A 26,831-nucleotide genomic window follows, 5' to 3' on the forward strand; every position below is an offset into this window, starting at 1 on the left:
ATAGTGCAGAGTTTTTGGAATTGCTGTTCTGGATCCAATTACAAGCTGCTCTCAAACAGATGGTTTAAGATGTTGCTGAAAATTATTGACAGGCCAGTTCCGGGCGACGACTGCGCATGCGTTGCAAGGCTGCAGACAGGTGCAAGGGCACTTTCAACTCCATGCAGTGCAGACGACTTAAAAAGATATACATCTGGCTTTTATAAAATTGCATCTACCATTATGATGTTTAAAAGCACCCGTGTGGATTGTTAAAAACGAACACTTAGGTTAATGTTACCAAGAATTGCTAACGGTCCTACTTTTGGTTTATCGCCTCTAATGTTTCTTCCGTTAATTATTATTATTGATATAAAAATTTATTGTTCGAATCGATTTCGCTCACTCAAAAAAATTCTGAACATTTTTGCATATTACTTCAGACTACTTTTTTTAAGTAGTGCAAAAAATTATTTTAGCAGGTATCAGAGACTTTTCCTCCAGAATAAATTACGTAACACTACTTTATTTTTGTTTTCTTTTCTATAAATTTTTTTTATTCTAATTAATTCGTTTTTATATTCTAATAAATTCTCTTTTTTCTCCTAATAAATTCTGCAACAAATTTAGAAGTGGTGGTTCTTTGGAATTTCGCTCGCGCTGAATGTATTGTTCAGGCACAAAGGTTTAGTGGGGGTAAAGAACAGACACATCTGGGGAAATAGCCGGCAACATCTGTTGTATTATCTAATGCATCTGCCAAGTGAAAATGGAGCTTTCGTCAAGGTCTTGTTTACGTGAAAGAAAGAAGGTATCATTACTCACTTACTCTAATGATTCTTGTCTGTTTCACACACACACACGTGAGGGCATCCACACAATTTGTTTATTTAGTTGACTAAATGCATGTGTTGTGCCTGCAAGTGCGTAATAAAGACAGAGAATAAAGATGTGTTGTGAGGGTTTTAGTCAGTGCGTGAGTCTGGCCACTCCATCATCCCCACTGATCGTCTTGTTTCGCTCATTTAATCCCATTTTCTGTGACGATAGAATCAATGTCCAGGGTAAGCTCAGCTCACATGTTTGTCAGACTGCGGTTGGCTGTGCTCCTCAGAGTGTCTGGTTTGTTTTGTTTTTTCATTTCGCTCTCTTTTGTCCAGTACCCTTAACCAGATCACATTTTCACACAAGGCCTCCACTGTTGATGGCACTGTGAACACCTCGACAGCATACTCTAAAGACTTTACACATTGAAAACCATTCTTGAACGGTCACGTACACAGACGCTTGTGTCCTTGGCATATTGACAAACAAACCACTTTCTCCTTGGTGCTGCTATTTGAGAGCAGAACAAAAGCAAACGTAGTGCTATGTGTTTCAAGCTTTTTTTTTTTTTACATAGACGTAAAGGTGATAATAAATTATGGAGGCACTATAAAGCTCAACAGTTTTGCTTCGATTCATTTTCGCACAGACTGGAAATAATGCGCACATTGCGACGCATAACATCTGGTCTGGCCTCTCCGCAACAGCAAGTAATGAATAATATGTTTGCCTGTCCGTGAAGGCAGGGTGTCCCTCCCCCCGTCTGCTCCTCCCTGCAGTGTATCGCGCCTGTAATGAAATACCGAACAAACTTTCCTTCTCACTCCTCCCACAGGGACTCGCATGCGGTCTGCCAACCGCTGCAAAGGGGACTGTGGGTATTGTGTGTGCGCCTGGGTACATACTCCATCAGATCGTGGAGGTGTAGCAACACATGGTATGAACATGGTATCTCCGATCCACCATTACTTCATCTTCCGACATGAGTACATCACGTGGGGGACACACACACATCCATCCAAACAAGTAAGCTCGTAAACAAAAAACCTCAAATGTTGCACACATACACGTATGCACACCCGCTTGTGCGCACTCAGCTCGCTTAAAGGAGAAAGCCGCTGCGCCGTTGACCTCCTCACTCCACCCGGTTGCCGCGGCCTGCCGGTGTGCAACTGTCTGCATACAGCAAGTGCATTACTGAGAGAAGTTACTGCACAAGCATTACCGAGGGCCGTGTTATTGTACAATCATTACTGAGTGCTGGGTTTTTGCACAAGCATTACTAGGGCCGTGTTATTACTGCTATGTGTCGTGTTGTTACACAAGATTTACTGAGTATCATATTATTACCTAAGCATTACTCAGTGTCATATCATTACACAAGCATTACTCAGTGCCATGTTACTGCACAAGCATTACTGAGTGCTGGCTTTTTGCACAAGCATTACTGACGGCCGTGTTATTACTGCTATGTGTCGTGTTGTTACACAAGCATTACTAAGTGTTATATTATTACCCAAGCATTACTCAGTGTCATATTATTACACAAGCATTACTCAGTGCCGTGTTAGTACACAAGCATTACTCCAGCAGCAGACGCCCCTGGGCAGCGGGACGGCGCGCCAGCACCCACAAGCCATTCTCCCGAGACGGCGATGTTTCGCGGTCGGTCATTGATCCCGTTTCCCGTTTCCCCCCCCCCACTCCACTGCACCCCTCCCCAGATCGTGCAGTGAACACCAGACGGCAGTGAGAAGAAACACTTGAAGGCAGGGGCCGACGGTCATGCCGCACTTTGCCTACAAATGTAGAAAAAGGTGGGTAGCCGGGTGGTGGCGGCAGTTAGCGATGCACGACGCCCTCTCATTACAATGAAGAGCTGCTTCAGCTTTGTCAGGCTTCGTGAAATGGAAACCTGTTCCTGTAAAAGCAGTAACATGAGTTGGCTTTCTGGTTGAGGAGATTTGACGGAACTTACCCGATTGTTTTTATACATAGAAAGAGAGCATGGTTGCATAATTTTGCGCTGGAGGTTTGCTGTGGGAAACACACTCGTGAACACTGCAGCGAAGAGTGTCTGGACATCAGAAGTCGCCACGGCTGGCCGCGATGACGGCGATGATGAGGCAGCAGGCCGCTGCACGCACTGCGCACGCGCTGTGACTGGAAGACCACAAAGTGCAACTTGTCACTCCGTGGGGTGACGGACAGGCCACGTCCAGCCACGCGTCCTGCCTTGTGCGGGAGGAAGCAAGGTGCAGATGCTAAGTTCACGCCAGTTTCGACAGGTGTGCGAGGCCGACACTATTGACACCAAAGGAAGCTCGTGCACCTAAAACACGTGACACGTGATGTGTCTAACTGTCAGAAGACATCTGGAGCCAACAGGCTTGTCTGTCAGAACAGGCTCCGTGGTTTGTTCCCGTCCGTCAGTGAGGTGCACATCACAGTCACATCCCACACGGAAAAATTAATAAATGTTAAAGCTAACACTCTCCGTAGTGTTTATGTTTGCTCTCAGGTGTGTGAATGCCTGGATAGGGGAGGCGGGTACAGGAGTAGTGGATGAGAATGTTGGGTATGACAGTTGTATCATTAACATATTGTACAGTAAATCCTCACTTCAGGTCATCAGTAGGTTCTAGAAAATTACGACTTGAGCCGAAATGACGGATAAATAAACCAATTTTACCAGCAGGCTTATTGGTGTACATGTCTACGAGCTAATTCTGGTGACTAGAGCATTACCAAACCTGTAAATAAAGACCTAAAACATGTGATAGGAAACCGGAGTACCGAGAGAAAAACCCATCAGACACAGGGAGGTAATAAAGTCTTCAAATGGACAGTTGTCTAACCCTGGAACATATTTCTTTGTCTCATTGATGTTACAACCAAACGACAGCAAAGCGAGGACTTCTTGTTCTTGTACTTTACTACAAGGATTTATTTCGTAGACTAAGCACAAAACACAGCTGCTGCAGGTGAGTGTACATGACCCGCATTCCTGATGGACGATACTATTCAAGTCAGGTGATGCAAGGCGAGTGATGTGGCAGACACGTCTACAGGACCACGGTTTCGAGGTCACGTGACACAAACCACCCCATCGATGACGCGGGATTAACACGTGCACGTGCTATTGATCGACAGCAAACAGTGCAAGCGGTGCATTAATCAGTCTTTATTGACCACCATGCCTACACGAATAATGACCGTGAGCACAATGAAAACCACGGTTTCACGATGGAGAAATGGACTGTGGGTTGTCGTAAACTCTGACTTTCCCGTTCTTACCCACCCTCCACACGCAGAGAGAAAGAAGAGGAGAGAAAGAAGGGGAACAGTATTTTTACTTCAGCCTGTCGAGACAGCTTTTCCGCCGAGCCTCTTATCTTATATCAGATGTCATCAAAGTGGGCAGATGTCGAGCATTCGACTAAATTTGGAAAAGTTGTGTCTAAAGGTCACAAGAAATCAATGGTTTGGGGGGAACTTTGAAGACATCGCAACTTTGGTCAACTTGCGAAGTCCAAACCTGTTTGCCAATATATTGTGAATGCAATAGGTCTTTGGGGCTGTGCACTTCGACCTGTAAAGTCATGACCCGTAGAATCTAGAAATTCTAACTCCGTGGTCTCGTGCACCAGAGCTCAGTCTCTATGTGTGTCACAGGGTCACGACCTGAATAGAATGACCCGCAGACAGGAGCTTGCTCTGACACAATCAACTCGCCCTTTGTCCATCATCCGATTAAGTTCACCCAATTCCGCAGCTCAACCTATCTTTGAACCAAGACTGAATAGACTGGCGGAAATACCCGATTCGAAATAGCAATTTCTCATTTCCGGCGGTAGATGAACGGTGAACGAATATAAAAGAACTGCGCCATGCCGGCCATAGAGAGCCATGCCAGCTGCATTCTAAACATCAATCTCCTTCCCTCAGGATCTGAAACCAGTTCTAGGATAGGAAAGGTAGAACCGTTTTCCAACAGTTTACCTACCTTTGATCTTTTTAATTTGTGAGTACCTTTTTGTGAGTAACGAAGTTTGCTGCAATGAGTGGGAGGGATCGAGGCGAGAGAAGAACGCGGAGCGCGCAAGGACTTGGTAACGATTCCAACAAAAATGAGTGAAGAAGACGAAGGCTTGCGCGGCGAGGAAGGAACTTCTTCCCAATCTTTTTCCAGACGCACATCGACCGCAAGAAGCCAGCCGTGGGATTCTGTGCTAAGTGGTGAAATCTCTGACAACTGTCAACACGAGGTATTTGTTGAGCCAGCAAGTACCGGCACCGAACGGTGAAACCGTTGAAGCGCTGGGCCGTCTCCAATCATGGCCGCCGCTTCATTTCCTGCAGCGAGACGCAACCGGTTCTAACCGCCTTCTACACGTCACGTGACTATGGGAAGCAGAGTCGTTTTCATTGTCTTGCGTCCTGATATGTAGAACACAGATGCAAATTAAAGTCAGCAGGAAAACCTACCACCCTTGCATGATTTTTTTTTTTAAAATAAACGGAATAAAGGAAGAATACCAGAGAGGGAAAAAAGACAGGAGGGAAAAAAAAAGACTGTCGAAATGAAGCAAATAACATTGACAGCGCAAAGGAAAAAGAAATTTAGAAGCAGGAAGCTGACACTATAACGAAGCAAGAAGACAAAGGAGCAGAAAAAACACGGGAAAAAAAGGACAAGAAATTTTTTTTAAAGCGGAAAGAAGAGTAACAAAGTCAGTGTCATTGGAGTGGAGTCCGCGTGCTTTGATGAATGTCAAGTAATGTGTGTGTGACCTGTGAACTTTCACAGTACCTTATTTTTCAATTTCACAATTGAAAGAAAAAAAATTTATTATGCATTCACCTACTTCCTTTTATCAGATCGTTGCAACTAAATGGATCACTTCCGGCTTTTTTTTTTTTTTTCTTGGCAATGATAATCCTGCGGGACCCGGGGACTGGTGTTTTCCGCCGAGCCAGCAACTAAGGCTTTATGAAGGCCAAGCAGGTAACTGTAAACATGATGCCACATACAGACAACAACTCGGGAAGAGTCATGTTTAGTGGCTGCCAAGGCAGAGAGGGTTCAAGGACGGGAGCATCAACTACCTAAAATGCTGTTGTTTCATGTTTCTTGCTCTTGTGTACAGTACAACTTTTCACAGAAATTTAGAACCCTTCACCAGCCGTTGATTTTTATTTAGCGAAAATATCAGCGGGAAAACGGTTAAATACAATAAGGAATCCTAGCGGAGACCGGTAAACATGGTATGAGATTCCTTGTGGAAACAGGTAAACATAATATGGGAAACCTCGCGGAAACTGGTAAACATGATAAAGAATCCTAGCGTAAATAGGGGTGTGTACGCTTGGAATCTCGATCGAAACAAATAAACGCGGTTTGAAGACGAAGAAGGTAAACAAAATTTGATGAAACAGGTAAATATGGCTTCAGTGGGAAACAGGTAAACGTGAGTTAGCATCACACAAAAGCCGTATCCATGCACCATCGTTCATTTTCGCCTCCTTCCGGCTCCTAAAGTCTCCCCCGTACGCCCCCGTGTGTCGGTGATAGAAGACTGGAGTGTTCTGGTGATGACCTGACCTTCTGTCCATACTGCGCAGTCGCTGCACCACTCGATGTTTATTGTGATATATGCGGATGTTTTAATGAGGCTGCGGTACACTTCTTGTTTCTCTTAGAAGTCGAAATACTCTGACCAGTGGTCAAAAAGCTGAGGACCATTTGTTACCACACACACACACACAAAATATACTCGCGGTCTGATGGCCTGATTTTGAAAAAAAAATAGATAGATGAAAACATTGCATTAATTTTTTTATTCGATAGCAGAACCTTTGGAATGTCTGCTTAATGTGGTTTATTGGAAGAGCAGGTTGTTTGTGGATGGAGCGCGGGTTAGACAAACAGAACTCTCTCCTTTCATAAACCTTCACGACCGTCTCTCCCTGACTCCCTCACTTTTTGTCATCTACACACCCAGTCGCTTTACCTTTCATGGTGCAGCAGGATAAATATCGCGAAAAAAAAGATTTAAAGAACAACTCAATCGATGAAAGCTATTAAATGACAAAAACCCGTTACATCTAACGGCTAACCATTGCTAATAGGAGGCGCTGTAAAGTTGTTTGCCCTTTTTCGAATGGAACTTGGTTTTGTGAAACCCTAGAAAAAGTGAGGTATGGCATGGGGATCTAAATATAACACATTGTAGCATGCATTTCGTGTTCCACTGAATAAACAGGTAAAAGAAATATTCTTTGAACGATGACGATAAAGTTTTCTTTATTCTAATATGAATTATATTATTTAATTATTATATGTAGAAATTAGTATGATGTGCTTGCATGCCTATATGTAAGCCCCTTGAGTCTAGCTGATGCTGGAAAAAGGCACTAAACAATTGTGCTATTTATTTTTGTTGTTGTTAGTATTTTTGTCAAGTTCCTGTTAGACGAGACAAATCCTTGGACCAAATTTCGAAAGGTGCCGCACAGTAAACAGCTTACCTAGCACAACCACTACAAATCTTGTATAAAACTTGTAAACCAACACATTCTGTATCATATAGACTGACCTCCCAGTTCGATCATATATCAGCCAACATGTTCACTAAAGATACGCTTACTTTTCACGTGCTTTTGTGAATTGCTTTGTCATTCGAAATTATCGAAAAATTAAGTTTTTTTTTTTCGAATGACAAAGCAGTATACAAGGAAAAAAAACCACGTGACATTCACACAGCGACTGGCATAGCTATAACTGAGAAAATATTGAATTTCGCTCTGTAGTTAGCGAAGAATAAATTTTGCGAGCAAAAATGATTTTTGGTTAAAGTTTTTGGTTACAAATATACTTTTCAATTTCAAGCTTTGTGCATAGGCACACATGAATTTTTTTCGTACTTGCACATGTGTGTCCATGTATGTGCGTGTGTGTGATGTCACAAAGAGTGTGAGAGTATGTGTGTGTGTTGGGGGGCAAACGTGTGACATCACAAAATATGTGTGTGATATCCAGTGTGTTAGTGTGGACGTGCGCGTGACATCACGGAAAGATTGTGTGTATGAACGTTAGCGTGCGTGTGACATCACAAAGAGTAGGATAGTGTGTTAGCGTGCATGTGATATTACAGAGTGAGAGAATGTACGTGTTTGGGCGTGCGTGTGATATCATAGAGTATGTGTGTGCATTTTTTTTGAATGGAAGGGTGAGTGAGGAGAAACGTACATGATATCGCACAGAGTGTAAGAGAGTGTGTTATTCTTTTTGACGTTGATATTGTGCCATGTTACAGTTTTCATACCAAAGATATATATATAATCCATTCAACTGAAACTCAGCTTCACGTTTTCTTCGCTTGCTGTGAACAGAACCCCCACACTCCCTCCATAAACTATCCTAGTTTCTGCCCATGTCTAGGGAGGAAAAAAAAAAAGAAAAGATAAAGCATGGCGGAAGCAATTACAGCGCCCTCTACCGGCTACCTTCTAGTTGTAGACGGAAGCGTGGAGAACTCTGCGGCACGGTATTGAAGGGCACGTGTTCTGAAGATGCTGGGAGCAGGCGGCGCACTCACTCGCTGGCGGCCACAACACCAGCAGCACTGATCGTCTGCTGCAGTCCACCCTGGCAACCCGGTGACGTAGGCGCATCAGCCAGGATTTCATCTTTCGCCGTAAGCCCCTCATCCACGGCACGTCTCGCGCAATGACGTCAGAGCGGTTATTCGTCTTGTTTGCAGAAACTTTCCCCCTTCTCTCTCTCGCGTGTGTAGTACAGGAGGAGGGTAGAGAGGGAGAGAAAAAACATGATCGTGTGAGTCCTGTGTATCATGCTCAGGATAAAGAACACCTAGCGTCTGCTAGAGACAGAATTTAGTGCGGACCTCCACGGTTCGTGATGATGCAAGACCCTTGGAAATACAAGAATTCAAAACATACATAAACCTTCAACATGCCGGAACTATTAAGTGGCTGGAAATGGCTTGCAGGTAATTCTCCTCACATCGTCTGCCGACAAGCAATAAACGACGAGCCTTCCAGGACTTGCCAACAGCATACAAATACATTCCAGTTTCTTTTTCTTGCTTTGACCGACTCAAGTTTTTAATATATGATTCTGTATAATTTTTTTTCTTCGTTTTCATACAATGTTTGTTCGCAAGATCAGGAAAATCTAGCTATAACAAATATTAGACAAAATAATCCCCCCCCAAAATTACTTCATCTTCTCAGCTATAAAAATAGCTGTGCTGTATATGTGGTGTGTTTTTGTTCCTACTCAAAAAAAAAAATGCTCAAAAATTTAAAAAAAGGTCTACAGGATTTGTAAGGTAAAGAAATAGGAGATACAGACACTCCAGGAAGCCACCTCTCGTCTGGCTGTACCTCACATCTGTTTGTGTTTTCTGTGACTGGCTGTACAGGTCTTTGTGGCGTCAGTTGTCTCAGCCTCACCCCAGGAGTTGTATTCCTCAATGAGCTCGAGTGGCACTCTCAGTCATGTAATGCGTTCTTTCCAACAAAGCCCGCGGACTGTTTCATCTTCCTATTCAGTCTTTTCTCTTTTCAGTATCCACCATCATGGCGCTCGTGTTCCTATGAACACCACTCACGCTTCCATAAACCGCCACCTTTGGCTCACATGGACAAACTGGAGACCAAACAGAGTTGTGAATGTTCAGCTGTTGTGTCAGCAGCAGGCTGCGTGTTCTCAGTCATCAAAACCTCTGCTGCCAGGAGTCTGTCATCAAAAGGTCTGTGAAGGACTTTACATCATCGGCGTACTCACTCCTTCATGGTCCAGCCGCTGCTTCAGGCATCAAATCTCTTTATCACTATTTATATTCCCATCGTACATACGAAACGTTTGTATTTAATAAAATTCAGCCCCAAATTCCTGTTACAAAACTCCATTTCAACTCACTCGTTTTATAGACGCCTGCTCGTTTAATGATTGCAAGACACGTTTTCAGCGCATGTTTAGGCAAGTTTTTTCCCAGCACATTTTTTTTCAAGAATTAAAATTCGGCATTGGAAACACAGACATCAATTAGTAAGTACCCCTTCTAATGTTAAGTAAAAAAAAATTCAACTGTCATATATATTCTTTAAATATTACAAAGAAGTATGTGTGCATGTGTATATTTATGAATGACTATGTATTTACTATAAATGTACGAATATACATGTATTTATGTAGGTGTGTGTCTTGATATTCGTACGTACTCCGGAGCGCTGAGTTTGTTTTTTGTGGGTTTTTTTATTTGTTTTTTGTTTTTGTTTTGTTGTTTTTTTTTTTTTTTTGTTTGTTTTTTGTTTGTTTTTTTGTTTGTTTGTTTTTCCAAATTTTACAGAAATTTCAAAAATTCTTTTATTTCTCTCAGCTTTTATTTCTATATGCAATTTGTTAGGCTGCATCATTACCAAGATTATGTTATATTTTATTGTAATTACCTCAGTAATAGGTTGTAACCCCACAATAGAAGAAATACGTCTCTTAAAATATTATTGGGCTGTGTACAGCTTTATTCTCGTCTCATATTAGGAGACGGAGGTCTTTGCAATTTTTTCTAGTTTAGTGAAAAAATACCGTGCAATGTTCAGTGGAGAACATGCGTGTCACATCAGCGTAGTTCTTGACGATAAAATTACTTCCGGCAGTCTTGCATTCATCGAAACTGAATGGAATTAAAATACATTTTCTCTGGACGGAGAACCAAAAAGATCCGCCCATGCACCTCGGGTTGCCGTTGGCACGGGGAGAGAAAATCGGTGTAGGCGTTATCTTTCAAGAACGTGGTGCAAGTAGGGACCGTTAATCTCGAGGGAGGGAGTCCCGCCTGCAGCAGACATGCAAGGGAAGCAAGACCCAGTTACACCAGATGCTTCCGCGGCCACAACAGGCGGCAGCACTGCTGCAGTGATGGCGCCACCAGCAGCGAGAAGGACTCTTCTGTTTGTCACAGGCTGGGCTGAGGCGGGAGGTGGAAGAACGAAGGAGGACTGGATGCCAGAGGAGGCGTGAAAAACAAGTGTTGTGAAGGTTGTCGACACTGTATCATCAGAGACGACTGAGAAACCTCCGACTCCACGCGATGTGAAGCTGTGCTGGAGGATCTCTCGTCTGCTCTGAAGAAGCTGGAGATTGGCACAGGCACCTCCCGTTTGCTCTGATAGCAAGATGAAATTCCTTAATCTTGAAAAAATCCATTCCTTAATTACGCTTTGATGATATATTTATTTGAATAGAAAGGCAGCAGAAAATCCAGACTAACCTGTACACATATTGGGTACACTTATATTTTGTTACAAAGATGTTGACTGTGAGGTTTTTAACAGAGATACAATATTAGCGTGCAAATTTCCTGAAGAGAAATATATTTAAACGAAGAAACGTGATGGCGTTTACATGCCATCTCTTGATGTGCAGCTCCTCGTCTGGTGAAGATTATAGGCGCTGGTGTGATGTACACAATATTTTAAAAGCAAAGTTTATGACTGAAAAGAAATGCATTAAATATAACAGAATTCTTCCCAATTCTATCCTAATTTGCATAGTGAACAATTTTGGGTTGGCTTGTTCCTGGAATTCTGTATTCCTTGCATAGCAACAAAGTAATGAGGACAATGGCTGTCTAAGGAAAGTTGGTAAAAGCCGAGAGCCAGGGTTAGTCTGTGGACAGGGATAGTCGAGGGTTGGGTTTTTTTTCACCTCTGGGTGCGCTCGCTCGCATGCAGACTGAATGAAATAGTGAGGCTGCTGAAAGAATGCATCAGCACGTGTTGGGAGTATCAGAGATTTTATGTTTCCAGTGTACTGATGACCATGATGTTCAGCTGATAAGATGGCGATGTATGGATAAGCTCAGGTATCTAGTACCTTCACAACGGCATCCTGTGTGTGTGGTGAAAAGATGGGGGTAGGCCGACATCAGATTCTGACTTGTGCAGACAATGCTAGCAGCAGGAAAGACAGACTGAAGTTGAATGCCAAGAAGAAGAAAACCATGCACCACGGGAACACCGTGGAGCTGACTGATTTGCCAGATCACTAAGAAGATAGAGGCTGACATGGGCGGAGACCAAACGTGTTTGTGAGCTGGAGGAGGTGTGCGCTTGCTGACGCAGGCTTCGGGGGATAAATAGATATCAGGATGAGTGAAATGGTGCATACACAGCTGACTGATGGGTTCGGCGAATTGATGGCTGGACTTGAAAGTCATCTGACATGAGAGAAGGTGTGGTCAAATTGGGTTTCCTTCCTTTCGCAAATCGAAAAGGAGAAAGGGACTTCAACAACGGTGTGTGGACCAATCTGCTGGATTGATGGACGGACAGTGAATAAAACTACCCTGAGTATTATCTCTACAGCTTGAGGTGAGATAAGGTAAGAGTTTTTAAGTCAATGATTCTAACTGAAGTACACACTAGTCACACTCTCACGAGAACAGCGACATACCACAAATGCCTTGCTTCTTCGTTCTTTCGACAATACACTTACATAACAAAAAATAATTATCCAGGGATGTGGCTTGAAGATGCTCTAATTTTAATAATAGACTGAACTGATTGAGCAAATGGACATTAAAGGAACGGCAGAGGGAAAAAAATGGAAATGTGGATCGACAAATACGATTAATAGGTAAAAAGAAATTACAAGCCCAGATGGCGCAGTCATCGATTGCAATGCCCTGCACTAGCAGACAGGAGGTCAGAGACACTGAACGGAATAGAAGGTGAATGAAAAAGACTGGTATGGATGATGATGCCAAAAACGACAACGAGGATGCAGTTGCTGTCGTCCGTGCTGGCTTCTCATTGATCAAGGCTCCAAGTCCATCAATTTGTTAGTTTCTGCGGTCATCGTTATTACAGACGAACGCAAACATCAACAGTTCACGTCTTTTTTTATCAATAAAAAGAATGGAACATAAACACCAAATGTTTTACATCAATGTCTCTTGATAGGGTCTTGGAAGTGTGTAAAATTCTGGCTGCAAGGCACCACACTATCTGATTTAAGGATTTAGCAAGTGGGAATAGCAAGTGTGGACAAGGGTCTGACAATATCCGGCAGCCACATCCCGGTGTAGACTGCACACGCGTGAATTCACGATTGTGATTTTGCGGGATATTACTCAGCCTGTAACTCGTTTTGAATAATTCTGCGAAAATTTCTTACATGTAACTTTGTCCTAACATTTCAACACGGTTTTGAATATCCAAATCCAGTAATTGTGCCAAATGTGAACGTTTTTGCAACATCAATTACTTTTAAACTACGAAATATGAGCAAGTCTGTTTGTCTCTCCTTACCAGCTTGCCTCTCTAGTGCAGTTGAATAATTTTTATTTCAGAATGCCAAGGTCTTTCGTCGGAACAAGCTAACAAAAGTGGAAGAAGCCGCTTCTAGCAGCGAAGTCAAGGAAATGAAATTCGTAGCCATATTCAGCTCGTGCTCCTTCCCCTCCTTTTGCCTCCCCTCTTCGCACCTCACCTCTTCCCTCATCCCCAAACTCTTTTCTTTCAGAATCGATCGCGGAGGGGGAAAAAAGCGACGGCATGAACAGGCAGCTTGTGAGCAGAAAGCTGAAGTCGACAAGAAAGCACTCATTACAATCTGTTGTCCACACAACTCAGAGAGATCTCCACACTGGCGTCCTCGCCGCCTTCACACGCAAGGTGCGGTCCCGCGATAGAGCGCTTGTCACCAGTGCGGTGAGGGTTGTGGGTTCAAATCTCGTCTCCGGCAAGGTCATTTTTGTCTATATTTTCCGCCTTCCTGGGTTGCCATGATACAATCTTAGTTCCTGATTTGCCATAAAGCACAAATAAGCAGCTAACATTCAAACAGTTGTCTGCAACACACTAATCTCTCTTAAATACCATGATTGACACACATATATATATATCATTGTCATCATTTTCAATTACAGTAGCGATATAATCATAGTCGTCGTCATCCTCATCATCAACATGGTATATCCACGCCATGAAATAACAAATCCTGTCTATCAGATGAATGTGTTCCCACCGACAGTCAAGACATGAAGCCATTTCGTCAGCAGGAAAAAAGCCGGTGTAATACAGAGGTGCACAGTGTACCGGAAGAGTGCGAGTGCACTTGCCAAAACGGACAACGACCTTACAGCTCCTGTTAATTTAAATTCTCAGCCGCTACTCGTAGTCTACGCTGTGAGACATGAAAGGCATCAGCACTAAAATCCGATTAACAAATAAAACAGCAATAAACAGATGCCTAAACAACGGCAGTAATATGACACCGCACGCCTGCTTGACTTTCATGCCGAACTTGCGATGCCGATGACAACCGGAAGTACGTCATCCCCTCCAGCACGTCTGGTATTGAAGACGCATGCGCAGTACCCGTCTTCCTGCTGGGACTCGACGCCGAACATCGCCGTGTAGCGGAGCTGCTCAGTATGCGCGCTGCTGCCGTTGCCTCCACCAGCAGGTCCTCTGGCTTCTCGCCGGCCGCCAGCAGGAATCCAATTTTGCAAGGACCCTGCCTCCCGCTGTAGCTGATGGGAACTAAAGGGGGCGAGGCTGTCAGGGGTTGTGTGCCGCTGGCTGGCGTTGAATAGTCCCTCGAGCTTGGCTCCGCATCCAGAAATCGAACACAGATTGCTCAAATGGGGGAGGCACTCTCATATTTCATATTCCCCCCCCCCACGTGAGAGCAGGGCAAAAAGAGGCCTGGCTGTTGCAGATGACCAGGCTGAAAGCTTCCTGCCTGCTGCCTAACTGAAAGCTCTCGGGCTGCTGTCTGACTAGAAAAAATCTCTGGCTGTTGTGAGTAGGTTCCTCTGTTATCAGCATCACCTCATCATTTTTATCGCCGCTTCTTCCATTCTTATTATTGTAATGGATTTCGGGTTTTTTTTAAATCTGAATAATTATTGCTTCGCTTACGTCACCGAGAAGAGAGTTCAAGTTGGAGTGACCTTCTGAGAAGATGGATGACTATAGAACTACAGGACATCTCAAAAATATTCTCGTCAATTACCTATAACCGAAATAAGCTGACAATCATCAAAGCCTTAATAATAATAATAATAATAATAATAACAATAACAACAACAATAACAATAACAACATGCACATCTGCTGACTGACCAGACCACCGACGAACAAGGAGAGATCACAGATTTACTAGCAGAAGAATACAGGAAAATGCACACAAAGAGAGTCGGGTGGGCTTAGCATCAAATGGACTTTAAAGGGTGATGCTACCGTATGCGCGCGAGAGAGAGAGAAGAAAAAAATACTGGGATTGCTCCAGCTTAGTAATGTTCTTAGGTTTCATTAGCTACATACATGATACACTCTTCACTATCATAAAGCAGACCGACTCTCGTGCTTGCAAAATGTCATCCCTCTACTATAGGCACACTGTACATGGTGCTACACCCGTCTGTCATCATACCCCATACCACGCATGAGTAACACCTTGAAGACAGACTTCATCATCCTCATCCTCATCATCATCATCATCACATCATTTCTTTGCTTCTCTTGTCACTCGCCTGTCGGATGAGGACTTTCATGTCTCACCCGTAAAAGCCTTCAATGTTTCATCCTGAGGCGATGACACGTTGGCCGACGCCCGTGCATGACCCCGAGTAGCGACTGGGTGGACGAGCGACAATAAAGCCCTGCTACATGTTTAACGCCGTGGGGTGGGGGAGTCCGACTTCTTTCTACTGCTCTCAGCCAAGCAATAATGCAACGATCAATTCATCATCCGATTCCCACTCATCTAGTTGTCACGAAATGTTCTCATACAAGTTGTTGTGGTTAGATGTTTGTATTATTATTGTCGTTTGCTGGTATTATTATTGTTGTTGGTTGCTTATGTTCTTTATTATTTGTTACTACTACTATTACTATGTGTTGTTACTGCTGTTATTATTTAGAAAAATCGATGAGTTTTGATATGAAATGATATGAAAAACATTCCCATCATCCCACTGCTGATTACCTTACATCCGCTGGTCAAAAACGTCTTGGTACCCAGCGAATGTCGGGTAGCAGGAGTGAGTTATCGTACATATGACAGAAGCTTGAAAAGAGGAGACAGGAAGCGTAACTTGTGTGTCCCTCTGTGTGTGTGTGTTTATACATGCACATGCATGTTTAGTTTTGTGAGGGGTTGTGAGAACCTGTCACAAATGTTTCACTGAAAAAAAATGTATGAACGATTTTAATACGGTTTCGTTGCTTTTTTTTAATTCATTTCTTCAGCTCTCCGCGCTTTTCTTGACGCTTTAATATTACTTGCTTCTGATTAAAACATTTTAACTAGCTGATAACACATAAAGCACAGAAACGTTAAATAATGTTTGGTCTCACCTGCACAGCGTTTCGAAATGTTAAAACTGTTCTACGGAAAGAATCGGAATTTTTTTTTTCGAAAATCGCTAAGTCATGTCAGTGCGTCACACGGGCGTTTATAAACTTTTTAAATTTGGTTTTCGATCTGTTCTAAAGTGGATAAACAGTTATCAAAGCAATGACCCCGGTTGTCACAAGCAGCTTCAGAGAAGAGCCTGGAGTGTTTACTAGCAAACAAGAGAGCGACGAATTGTTTCAGTTGTTGAGATTCCACAAACCGATAGAATTGTTGACAGAATTGTTGATGACATCGCAATGACTAAGAACGACAGCACAGCTCAAGTCCGATTTTTTTAAAGTACTAATTACCTCTTTGAGGATTCATCTGCCAATAAATATTACATTTTTCATTTGCGATATATATTTTAACACCTAATACTTGAGCACATTACTGTCAAGGTAGAGGTCAGTAGTCTTATCGTAATGTTCCTCTCGAGGTAATGATGGAGTTGGTCGGTCGAGTCGTGTTGTCAAACGATTATATCTCACATCCACCATCTTTATTTGTTACTTTGCTTTATCTTGGACGTGTTCTCAGCGCGTGTAAACATAAAATTTCACCTGGAGTTGAAAGGTGATCAATTAAGAACAAACACAAATCGCCCAAGGCAGTTCACCGTGTGGTAGGGTACAAAATATCCAAAGCACAAACATCAGACATGTACATGGAAGTGTTTGCTGGTACCACATCCCCGTGGACAGCTCACAGGTCCCTGTTTCATACCTGGAGACATAGATTTGTGTACCCAGCTCATCTCAGCCATTAACAAATTGCACCCAACTCGATATTTATGTGGAAATTTTGTATGTTTGAATGACGGCTTCTGCTAAACAGGAGACGGACACAACTTGGGCGAATCGCCAGCTTCTAAATTCTTTTGTGGGTAGTTCTCTCTTGGAGGCTAGCAGCTTGAAGAAGTTCACTTGGCCGAGCATCTAGGAACAGACAATATAAAAGGAGGCACAATGAGGGGAGGGGCAGGTGTGTTTCCCAGTGACAGTTTACACCCCTACTGCCTCTACGGCTACTAATGTCTTCGACTTTCGCCTCTTTATTGTGTTTTGCTAGGAAAGCTATCAGCATCCAGCACAGAAGACAGAGAGCAGAAACAGAGCGCTTCGACTTTTTAATTATTTATCTTCTAGTTTCATGTGGCTCACTAGATGGGAATGGGTGTTGGTTCACTGCGTCAGAAAAATATTTGTTTTCGGACGGAACAAAAGGATTTTCTTTCTTTGCAGGCAGCGATTGAATCAAGAAGAGGGAAGCTGTGGTTGGGAAGGGAAAACACGCCACCTAGTGTTGATGTCGCGTGGATGCTGGGAAAGATAACTCTTTACATCAAGGACAAAATTTCCTGGCGAAACCAGAACTAGAAGTGTAGAGAGAGCCAGCCAAAGATCCTGACCAGAGAACATCAAGCTCGTCCAAGTTCAGACCACAGACAGGGTGGACGAACCGCCACCCCAGTAGGGTTGTCAGCACCTGTGATGTGGAGACAACAGCTGCGACAGTTCTCTACAGACCAACCATACGGAAATGGAGCAGTATGGTCCAGCAGCACCACCACCACCAGCAGCAGCAGCAGCATGCTCAGATGCTTGCGCTCATCGATATGACACGCTGACACACTCCGCCAGTCCCACTCACAGCGGCAGTCGGAGGCCACTCTTCGCCTGGGTGCCAGCCAGCAATGCAGACAATGGCTGTGACGGATTCCAGCACAGATGGCAAATAAGTAATTTTCTCACAGATCGACCGAAAATAATATGCTAGCAATATATGTGCGGGGACGACTGCGCGCGCGCACACACACCCACCAACCCCTTCCCAACCTCACACACAGACAATCGCGCATACACGCACACATACATATGAACTCACGTGCAATCAGATACGCAAAGAGCAATTGACAGACCTTGCACGGTGTCAGCCAAGGAGGAGGAGGAGGAGGATGTTGTATGTGACACAGTCGCCTCGACCTGTCGTGCGGACGGCAGCACTGGCTGGCACTGGTGAGGACGGTTGCAGCGTCTGGTAGCGAGGCGGCCGCTGCACTGGATGCTTGCCGTGCGCCGGGCGAGAGCGGATCACCGGCGTCTGTGCAATGAGGGTGGCCGGCCGCCCCTCTTCGCCAACTGTCGCTGGCTCTTCACACCCAAGAATGCGCCTGTCGCACGCGCCTGTCTTCGCACACTCACGGCATGTGCATTGTGACAGTGCAGGAGGGAGAGAGGAGACATCAGGAGCGGAGCTTGCAAGTGAAGTTCGCAGTCTTGTGCCAGTTACATATCTGTACAAAACTGCAAGCAAGACCTCTCTCTCTATCCCCCAACCCTCCCCGCAACGTCCTTTACCTGAAGTACGACATTTCCCACATTCACGACATGCAATGATTTATTTAAATTGAAATAAATTGTGGCAGTTGAGCCAGGCGATGATGTTGTTGATGGCTTTGTAAAAACGTTGTAGAAAAAAGCCCACATCCATTATTCCAAAAAGCAATCATTCTCCTGCTGTCGGACTAAACGCGCCAGGCAGACGACTGATTCACCAGTTAGTCGAAATTTGTTTGTATTTCATACAATGAACACGTTACCAGTCAATTAACAAATTTAAATATACTAGCTACATTTTCCAGTTTGAATTCCGGATGCTAAAGATGATCAATTAATTAAGTATCGATCAGATAGTCGAATCACTCAGATTGCACATCGGGATGCGAAGACACATTTTAAACCTTATTTTTAGTTTGAAAACAGAAATAAGCGAGGACAAAGGTCGTGGTACTGGGCTGCTACATGTCGTCAGGAGGACGTGGCCCAGCGCGCACTCAGCATCCACAAGAAGGCTGGATGACCTGTCCCTGCTACTAGTGCGCTCGTCTGCTCTCTAACAGCAATTACACTGTCGCACATGCCATTGACATCTCAGATAGCTAGCTGGCCGCTTTCTGCGAGAAGCATCACTGTTCTGAGGTTTCCTGGACGCCATTTTTATGTGCTCTCCGACACTAACAAGCAGCTCGTGAGGTCAGCTGTTGACCTCTTTAAAGACAGCTTGTCTGTACCACACATCTTCAAGACATTTATCTGATGATGCTTACATCTCGAAAATTTCCTAAAATAGACAAAACAGACGAAGATTAATTTTTTTTTTTTAACCTGGCCTTTTTTCCCGTTACACATGACAACATGTGACCTCGTGCCCTCTGTGACTTTAGACCCGAGGCGAATATAAAGGGTTAAAGGTGTTAAACGAAGGTAGTACATTGTTAAATATCTATATCGATACAATCTAGTAGACATTGTGCTGTAACAAATTGTTCAGTACACGTGATATCTTTAGGTCTTTGTGGATCAAAGTGACCTGGGTCAGGGTGCACTAGAGTCAGCTCACTGCTAATATTTCATTAATTTATGACTGCAGTATCGTCACAAAATACAACTTGGTCCTTCTATGTAAACATAATATAATATGTAAACATTCTATTTCACTCGCTATCACATTCGACAGCTAGCAACCCCCATATGCTTACCAGTTGTTAAATATTGGTATCCCAGAGCTAGCCACGAATAAAAGCCGTCCTCAACCAACCAGAGTTGACCAGAGTTTGAATGTCCAGAACGTTCGTCTCTAAGCTAGACGTTTGACATTTGCCAGGTTAACAAGGACCTTAACATTAGTGGAGTAGGATGGGAGGAGTAGACCGAAGCACGAACGAACATGGAAGCATGAGAGGAGGGGAAAGCAATCGAGTAATCTGGGAGTTTGGAGGGCGGGCAGGGACATCAGCACCAAGCGTCTTCCTGCCACCTCCAGGCTGCGGACAACAGTTGTCATAGAGGCAGGGTGGAAGATGAATATGTTTTTCGTAGTCAATTTAAAAACTTTTACAGGCATAGGGATGCCCCCCAAAAAAATCTGCATGATTGATCGGTTGGCTGGTTGTTGGTCTGTAGTGTCATGTCAGCAATAACATTTGCAAGAAATTATAAAGCTGTCACAGCCTAGCTGGAGAACATATACAACTAGCAACCCGCCGTTTTATTTATTTATTTGTTTGTTTCCCAGATCTCGTCAGCTGTTTTAAAAAGGTATAAAGGAAATTATATTCAAACTCTCGCTGGAGCAGAGAGTATTGGTAAAATAGTTTTACGGATCACATAGTCCTTTTGTTAACCTTTGACAGGAGTGCACGTATCTTGTCTGTGATGCTGACATTAACACTTTTTGCCCATGCTCCATTAGTCCGTTGTTTGGTGTCTGTAGACATTAACCCTATCTAGTTGACATAATGCATCGGCCTATTGATCCACACTCGATTACCGCAAAACGTTTGTTGTTGAAATCACTTCCTATTGGCAAAGGAAAATTGAAGGTAATGGCCTGACGGATACAAGCGAGATGCAAGGAATCAAAGCACATTGTGGAATGAGAGAAGACTGTGCCCAGCTTGGGTTGAAAGAGTACATAAAAAAACTAAATAATGAAAAGGAAAAAAAAAATGTTGAAGATGCAGTCAAAGAATCCTGGTAATTCATCTGAACATAGTCTGAATGGTACTGAGGTTTACTCATGAATCACAGGATGGAATGTAAAAGTCGAGCAGCAATGATCTACTAACGATGACATGTTTGAGGTGGTTTGAAAACACAATCATTTCTCTTTAGCTCTTCCTTTTCTCGTCCCTATGCATAAAAATGTCCACAAAGTTTGGAAGGATACTGAAGGAGGTGGAGATAGTGCCAGGTCTCCCGAGCATACTTGTTGACAGCTGGCACATGTAGGATGTTGTTTATGACAACACTTTTACCCCGCGATTTCATGTGACCAGCAAATAAATTATAATCCTCTTGTGGTTGCCATGTCAGTGTAGGCTGGGCACAGAGAGCTGCAATCTCTCTTTATCAGCTCACACTGTCCTCGGGTCAATGGCGTCCACTCTACTGGGGGTGCACAGATAAATGGAGCACTTGGCCACAATACACCCACTAATATACCTCGATACGACGGAGGGTGAGTAGTACTCTGCTGCACAATACATGCACACGGTAATCATTGTGTTCACCCACAGAATACTGTACATAGCGTGTGCTTTGATGAACTTTTTTCTTTTGAAGTGTCGCAGCCTCAAACACAAGACCTGTTTACTGCTGTTGACAAAGAATCCAGTGTGACGTCACAGGCTGGAAGTGGAAGACTCCCCCCGACCATCCTCCCCATCAGTTTCTCACTACTGCGACAAGGTACACATACGGCGACAGACCCGACGGATTTTTTTTTTCTGCTGCAGTAGTCTCGCATCCGCGCACGCGCGCGCCCCTCCGACTGATCAATACACATGATCACATGATCGCGGTATACTGACGCGGCGGACATTGGTGCCACGTTTCTCTGGGGAGGGGGCAGAGAATGGGAGAGAACCGTTTGTGCAAGAGCACGTGAGACACATAATTCCTCAATTTGTCTCGACTAGATGGCTCTCACCGAGTCACCTGCTGCACCAGACCTTTGTAACACTTTTTAGAACACTGGAAACCGTTTTAGACTACTTCATAGAAACAATTTATAAATATCTTCTATACAGGAGTCTTTAAAGACTGCAAAATTGTCGTCAATTCCCATGATACTAGCAAACAGTTTAGTTCGTGGTAGTAATCAAAGTTCCAAGGTACCGAACGTTCGCACTAGAGCCAATGGCTTCCTGTGACCTTTGTCGCACACAATTTTGCCAAACTTTGTCAAACGTTCAGCGACATTTCCCGGTTAAAGGTTATCAACTAGCCAAATTCCTAAATGACAAAGTGTCATAAAGTCCCATTGTATTGGCAAACAAATTTGGACCTAGTATGTTGACGAAATACCCATTACTCCGAGCGTTTCCCGAGCCTGCAGTTCCCAGCGTGCGACACACTTTGGTCAGTGTTTGTTCTGTTCACGTGCTGGACCTCAGGAGGAGGTTGTGTAAAGGCTCAGAGTCCATTCAGCTATAACAAGTCCTTCACATTTCAAGAACCTTTGGTGGCGGTCTATGAACTGATCTGCTTCACATCTGGATTGTCTTTGGAGGGTTGGTTGAGGGGCTAACTACCTGTCTGTGTCTGTGACGTTGAGTAAATTTAGCTGGATGATCTGGAGAAGGGCAAAATGTTTTAAAATAAACGAAACATCGTAATCCTTTAGTGTAAAGTAAACACTTATTAGGAACAGATTTCCATTCTTTAATTGTTCATTATTTCAAATACCCAAACCCTCGATCGTCACTCACTTGGAAACACCTTCACAACACTTCCTGCGAGCAGTCTGGAAGCAGAAATTCATTCAGTGAGCTCTCCGGTGGTTGTGTCGAGGCTCTAATGGTTGGTCGGGTCTATCGCTGCACCGTTAACACATGCAGCCTGACACATTACTGAAAGAGGGAACACTTTAGTTTGATTTTTTTCTGTTTGACATATCGTTGACCTTTCTTGAGGGTTATTACATAAATTTGTTCTAGCTATGAGTGGAGCTATATTTACAGGTGTCCTTCAACTTCACGCTTGTTTGTAAAACGGAAATCAGAGTGCATAATCTCTTATCTATAGCTTGCAAAGCCTGGTGCCAAAAAACAAAAACAAAAACAAAAAGCAAAACGATACGAGCCCGTCATTTCACCTATGCAAAACAATCTGGAAACGAGCCAACAGCATCGTGTGACGGAAGAGGCGGTTCCGGTATGCAGCAGCCGTTTCTCCTTTGCACAGCTTGTGATACAGAACATCTTGAGATTCCTACAGGGACAGTAATAATTATTTTATTTACAGAAAAGTTTCTACTGTTACCGAAGTTCTCTAATTTAGTTTCAGTCAAGACCCATGAGATGCAATATAACTTACACGAGGTACAAACTCTGACTTAAGACCAAGAATTATGTCACAGTTCTTGTTTTATAACATCATGGATTACTCTAATCATTCACTCCACAACATACAAATTGTGTTTTACACGTGTTTTCACGTACGTCCGTTTCCCCTGCCTACCTGCCGCTAAAACACACACACACACCATGCCCTGTTAGTCATTTGTTATGCCGTCGTGAAACGGTCCCACCATAACTAATTCAATTTGGTCGAAGGCTGTTTCCTGTTCTCCTAGCAACCACGTCCTTCATTAAGCAGAGAAAATATTAGTCATGTAAAGAAAGATTTAAAAATTAAACAAGAGGCCCACTCAGGTACATACATACTAATTTTGAATATTTTTTTAATCCAGGCAACGTTAGAAATTGTTTTCAAATTCTGAAAAGCTTAGCAGCAAGGTCAATATTTTCAATCTCAGTTTTGTAGAAATTCCTTATTCTTATGCATATAAAATGTGTAAACAACTTGTAAACGTGTACGTCAGTCATGCGAGTTTCACAGTCCACTTACTGGCAACAGGACACTGCAGTGAGAGACAATACAAACAATGTAGGTGCAGGATTGTACAGGTATGAGGCTTTTTGTTCTGGACGAGAAAGGTGTTCCCAAACACCACCAGTCTGTCAAATTCTTAACCTTTGTGACCTTACTATGGGCTGCCACGAGAACTTCTGGGATTCAGTAATTTACTCCATGTATGTCCGGGTACCCTATGTATCTTAGGTCACATAAGCAATTTGTCTTTTTTTTCCTGCTTTTTTTTCCATAAATAAAGCCATCCTCTCTGTGAATGATTTTTTTTAAGTCGCTGATTAAATGTCCAGTTAATATTAAAGTTTGCATAATTTATTTGATCGAAAAATTAGTATCAAACGTTACTCAAGATTAACAGATAATCGTTTTTAAAGCGCAATGACCTGTTCTGATACAAAATCACAGAGATACGTGATGAGCGCTCTTTAAATGTCAAACCATGTTCTTAGGCTGAGTGGTGACTGTCTAAATAAACACAAACACGCATTCCTAAACTGTGTCAATGCTTTAAACTCAGCTGAATAGAAGTGTTCTTACCCTCTATATGATCCTAAACTGTGTAAATTGGGGATTGTTCGAGGGGGGGGTCTAGAAAAGCTCCACAGCCATGTGCTTGGACTGTGTCAATGGTGTTTTTAAAATGTTTTGAACATTACTGACAAGACGTGTTCTATAATTTTCGACCTGTTGCATCAAGTCTATTTAATCTGTTAGAAGCACGACATTTTAAGAAAAGAAATAATATTTTGTAAAATTCTAAGATCGGTATAAATTATCTTTCTAACTGCAGCAGAAAGTGGGGAAGACGATAAAGCGAATTCGTCTGTGCGAGGGGAATCCTGTGTGTCTATGCGACCCTGTGTATGTGTGTGTGTAAGTGTGTGTGTGTGTCTGGGAGGCAGCCGAGTGGACAGAAGCCGTTGCTGCGCTAGATCGATGGAGCTTTAATCCCCGCTGTTGTCGAGCAGCCTCTGTACATCCGCGGGGATTTGCCCCCGCCATTGTCGTGCTAGAACAGTCAACGCCGGCAGTGTGTGTGTGGAGCGTGTGTGTGTGTGTGGAGTGTGTGAAGAGAGTGTGTGTGTGTGTGAAGAGAGAGTGTGTGTGTGGAGAGTGTGTGTGTGTATGCTGCACTGCTACTGTTACATTTCTCCACGGCTACACAGCACCACCACCAGCAGCATGCACCAATGCACGCGCACTCATGTCGGGCGTGTGCCGCAAGCTTGCAAGGGACCAGTGGACTGGATGCGTGCATGGACCAGTACACTCGGACACGCGCGTGCTCAACTTCTCTGGAAAAAACAGTTTACCTGAATATATGCAGGCAAGAACACAACGTTCGTGTATCCTGTAGATGACATTTCGTGAAAACTATGAATGTTTCTTACCTGTTACAGTTCATGTTCGCCATCGGCAAATTTTAGTTTCACTTTTTTTTTAACTGAAAGTTATTTTCAACACGAATTTACAAACATTTTCAATTTTCGCAAGGCGCCGTCTTCAGAAAAAAATACATGGTCTGCGAAAATAAAAACAGTATTCAAGCTACAGCTTTACTCTTTCTCCAAACGTATGAAGAAAGCTGATTCGTTCCAACCCATCCTCAAAATTTTGACAAGCACGACTTTTGTAAATGTCTGCTTTTCGTAAAAGAAAAGAACACCGGGATGATTATAGCTTTCTACTTTTTGCTTACCTTTTTTTCACTTTTAAGAATTCTGGAATGTATTTGCCTCGCGCAACTGCTAATTTTGTGAACGCAAGACCAAAACACTGTTTGAAACACAGTGACACTAGAGGCCGATATTTTATTTTTTAAATGCTAACGCTATTCAAACATGAGATTAATAACAGGATTACAGGCAAAGGGATATAATTATCTAATTATCACTAGTTTGTTACAAATATAACGGGATGACCCCGGCACCAGGATTGGTTCCCCCGATATCCATCCCGTAAACATATCTGGGGACGGCTTGACATGTACCGGGAGACGCGCCTCCATTACAGAAAAAAAAAGGAAAAAAAGAGGAATAAGAAAAGAGTGTAGCTGAGCACCAAGCTACTAGACATTAACAGCTGTCCCCCCTTAACCGAGAGCCACGTGCCTTTGTGACGTAGGCCAGAGAGCGGAGAGATAAGGGTAAGGGTCATAGAATGGAAAGGGAGGGAGACGAGGCTGCAGCGGATAAATAACACAAGACAATAATCCATAACCCTCAAACTGCTCTTCCTAGAACAAAACTTTATTAATTACACTACTAACTGATAATAATTAACACAAACGTCGGCTCGATAACCTGAATGCCTGATTCTACAATCTAAGTATCTACTTTAAGATCGGGAGGTGACATCCTCATTACAGCTCACGGTTGTCGCTACATCTCTGCTCCTGTCTCTCCCGAAATGAAGAGGTAAAGAGAGAGAGAGAGAGCCACGGATGGTTGGTCGATTGGTAGGTCGGTCGGTTGCTTGCTTTCTTGCTTTGGTGGGAAAGTGCTTCCACGTACAAGTGATTTCGTCCTATGAGGAGAGAGGGAGGGAGGGAGGAATACCAGGAGAAAACCTCCGATGGTCGGCTTTGGAAGCTGATGTCCCTGGAGAGTCATGGGATTTCTACTTTTTTTAAATATTCATTTCCAGAAATAGCTTTTGGTATGCGCACCCTTGATTTTCCGTTCCGTTGACTGACCAGTGGTCCTATCTCGCCTTGCAAGGTCAAGCGCTACCCGTTGTACAAACGTGCATGATAGTGTTCTAAGACAAGAGCATACTTGAATTGACCTAAATTATAATTTTTAAGGTCACTGTAGCTTTGAATATGTTCTACTAATTCTTGTCTGATCAGTAGGCGTCAAACACCAATCCCCTTCCCCCCTCCTTGTCTCATCAAGTGTCTTGTCGTGATCTCTCTCCAAACCCTCGAGAGAACTGCAGTGCTCGAAGGCTGACATCTCTCGACTGGAATAGGGATTTGGGGAATTGAAATCTTACAGTGAGCTTGAAAAACAAAAAAAGAGCTTGGGTTACCTTTCAATTACTTGATTAAGGTCAACAAAAGTTCGTTGATCTGCAGATGACTGATTCACTTACAGAACCGCAACGGTAGCAGGCGATGGGAGTAATTACCTCTCTTGCAGTTAGCA

The 26,831-nt window shown here is 43.4% G+C and overlaps 1 protein-coding gene across 1 annotated transcript in view; it reads right to left on the reverse strand.

The window, feature by feature from the left end:
- Positions 1 to 18,314, reverse strand: part of LOC112574878 (calcium/calmodulin-dependent protein kinase type II delta chain-like) — a 99,161-nt gene extending 80,847 nt beyond the window's left edge. The window contains exon 1 of the mRNA XM_025256214.1: positions 18,165 to 18,314. The gene's annotated coding sequence lies outside the window, so the exon portion shown is untranslated. The remainder of the gene's footprint in view (positions 1 to 18,164) is intronic.
- Positions 18,315 to 26,831: the final 8,517 nt, after the last annotated feature.

The sequence above is a fragment of the Pomacea canaliculata genome, linkage group LG1, assembly GCF_003073045.1.
Source record: "Pomacea canaliculata isolate SZHN2017 linkage group LG1, ASM307304v1, whole genome shotgun sequence".
Taxonomy (NCBI): Eukaryota; Metazoa; Mollusca; class Gastropoda; order Architaenioglossa; family Ampullariidae; genus Pomacea; species Pomacea canaliculata.